This window comes from Myotis lucifugus, unplaced genomic scaffold (genome assembly GCF_000147115.1).
Source record: "Myotis lucifugus unplaced genomic scaffold, Myoluc2.0 scaffold_916, whole genome shotgun sequence".
NCBI classification, from domain to species: Eukaryota; Metazoa; Chordata; class Mammalia; order Chiroptera; family Vespertilionidae; genus Myotis; species Myotis lucifugus.
This window is the reverse complement of record NW_005871964.1, coordinates 21,428-24,755: the sequence shown is the minus strand read 5'-3', so window position 1 is coordinate 24,755 and position 3,328 is coordinate 21,428.

Sequence of the window (3,328 nt, the reverse complement as noted above, 5' to 3'; positions counted from 1 at the left end):
TTTATTTTTGGTCTCTGGGCTGCTGTTTTCCTGCATGTGACTCAGAGCTGGAACTGGCTCTAAGACAAGAGCAAGCTGGAGGCCTCATGCGGGTCACAAATGAGTGATGGGCTCTGTTCTGCAATGACAAACATTTATTGAGTGCCTACTATGTGCCAGGCCTTGTTCTAGACCCGGGGTCAGCAAACGTTTCCTGTAAAAGGCCAGACAGCAAATACTTCAGGTTCAAGAACCAGATGGTCTCTGTTGTAAATACTCTGTTCCCCCTTGTAGCGGGGAACCATCCATAGATAATATGTAAGCGAATGGGTGTGGTTGTGTTTCAATAAAACTTTATTTATATAAACAGGAGATGGACCTTGCCTGGGGTGGGGGTGGGGTGTGGATGCATAGTGGAGATGCCTTGACTATCAGAGGAATGAGTGTGGGGCTTTGTCCTGTGACCTTCTCTGGCAGACTTGGATGGAGGACAGAGGGAGGGCTCTGAGCGGCAGAGTGCCTCCTTCCAACTTTGTTTCCCGGGTCTCAGCCATGCGGGTGGTTTCATAGAGCGATCTGTGACCCACGCTCTGCTGGCAGACCGCCTGGGGTAAAATCCAGACTCTGATGCTTGCTAGCTGCGCAACCTGGGGCAGCTTCCCTCGAGGTACTTACCTGTACATTGGATGTGACTCTAGTACCTACCAGAGTTGTTGGGAGGACTATGGAATTTAATACCTAGGAAGGGCTTAGAAGTGTGCCTAGTGCATAATAAGCACTCCATACATATCAGGAACTGTCCTGGCTGGTTTGGCTCAGTGAATAGAGCGTTGAATCCTAGCTGGTTTGGCTCAGTGGATAGAGCGTTGAGCTCTAGCCGGTTTGGCTCAGTGGATAGAGCATAGGCCTGTGGACTGAAGGGTCCCAGGTTTGACTCCGGCCAAGGGCACATGCCCAGGTTGCAGGCTTGATCCCCAGTGGGGGGCATGCAGGAGGCAGCTGATCCATGATTCTCTCTCATCATTGATGTTTCTATCTCTCCCTCTCCCTTCCTCTCTGAAATCAATAAAAATATATTTAAAAACTTTAAAAAAAATAGAGCGTTGGCCTGCAGACTGAAGGGTCCCGGGTTCAATTCTGGACAAGGGCACGTGCTCGATCCCCAGTAGGGGGCGTGCAGGAGGCAGCGGACCAATGATTCTCTCTCATCATAGATGTTTCTATCTCTCTCTCTTCCTCTCCCTTCCTCTCTGAAGTCAATAAAAATATATAAAGTGAGCACGAAAAATGCAGAAAAAAGGAAAATAAATAAATATCAGAAACTGTTACAGTGCTTTGTACAGGCGTCCAGTTCATAGACCACCCTCAGCGGAAGGAAGCTTAATGTTCTCATTCAGTGATGTCATCCATGACCCCAGAGGCTGAGCAGAATTCATGACATCTCCAGTTTAGATCCTTGGTGGGAATGATGACATCGTTAGTTGCCAGGTAGGGTCAGCCCTAACTAGGGCTGATGACATCACCGGTTACCAGGCAGAATATGGCTAGAATGTAGGTGCCCGAGCTTGCTTTCCTGTTGAAATGCCAGTTGTGTCCCAGTCCACACAGTCTTCCCTGGCGCCCTCAGGCACATGGAATTTTTATGGGTCTGAGCCTCGGTTTTCTATCAGTCAAATGGGGATAATAAAAGCACCGCTCTCATAAGATTGTCCAGAGAATCCAATGCATGAGTTCATACATACAATGGCCCTAACCGGTTTGGCTCAGTGGATAGAGCGTCGGACTGTGGACTCAAAGGTCCCAGGTTCGATTCCGGTCAAGGGCCCTCAGCTCAGTCTTGGTTAAGCGCACACACTCTGGGGTGACCTAGTGCAGTGTGAGCCCAGATCTGCCACCAGTGGCAGCCAGGAGACCCTGGGCACACGGCTGGCCTATAAGGTGTGGAAATGACAGTGCCAACCTCATAGGGCTGGCACGAGGGTGCATTGAGATCATGACAGTCATGTTCCCAGCACATAATCGAGCCGCAGATGCCCTCAGAAAGGTCCCCCCCCTCCTTGGAGCTCAGAGTCCCCAAATGCATGGAAGTGGGCAGTGCCCTGGCCATGTCAATGCTTCTTACCCACAAGGACTTGCCAAGCCCATGCGCTGGGGGCTGGATGCTTGCACCAATGTCTGCCCTCCCCCCAACTCCAGCCTCTTCTCCTGTTGCTTCGTTCCCCGCCTCTTACCTCTCAACCTCTCCCCTTCTCTGGCTCTTCCCCTTGTTCTGGACTTTCTCCCTCTCATTTCTCTCCTGCATGTGATCAGAAGGCTCTTCTCTGTAGGGAAATAAGTAAGGATGGTGATAATCATCATTATCTGTTCATTTAGTCTTTCCCAATGCATCAGCTCTTTGAAGTCATCTCTTTGCATGCACTGACTCATTGAATTCACACAATGCAAAGACTTATCAGTATCGACTCCACACTTACTGAGTGCCTACTGTGTGCCAGGCCCTGAAGAGCCATCACTGAACAAAACAAAGATCCTTGCCCTTGTGGGACTTGCATCTAGTGGGGAGACAGAGGATAAAGAAATAAACTCTGCCAGAGCCACGAGCTGAAACCAAGCAGGGTCCCGGGGAGAGAGTGAGGAGGGGTGCTGCTTTATATAGAAGGGTCAGGGAAGGCCTCCTGCAGGAGGTGACATTGGAGCAGACCTGATACCGTGAGAGGGATGCAACAGGAAGAGCATTCTTGCCGGGAGGGAAAGTAAATGCAAAGGCCCTGGGGCAGGACCAGGCCTGGGAAGTATTTGAGGAATTGAGGAAGGGCTAGAGGTCAGTGTGGCTGGAGGCAAATGAAAAGGAGATGAGTCCTGGCCCATGTGACTCAGTGATTAGACCTTGGGCCTGCGCACCGAAGGGTCTCAGGCTAGATTCCTGGTCAGGGGCGCGCACTTGGGTTGCAGGTTTGATCGTTGGCCCCTGTCAGGGCGAGTGCGGGAGGCAACCAATTGATGTGTCTTTCTCACCTCTCTCTCTCTCTCTCTCTCTCTCTCTCTCTCCCTCCTTCCTTCCACACTCTCTAAAAATCAATGGAAAAAATAACCCTGGTGAGGATTAACAAAAAAAGAAAAGAAAAGAAAAGGAGATGAGATCAGACAGGGGTGGGTATGGGGTAGGTGTCATTCAGGGCCTTGTGGGCCATGGTGTGAACATCGGCTTTTACCCTGAGATGGAGCCATGAAAGGTTCTAAACCAGTGGTTCTCAACCTGTGGGTCGCGACCCCTTTGGGGGTCGAACGACCCTTTCACGGGGGTCGCGCTAAGACCATCGGAAAACACATATATAATTACATATTGTTT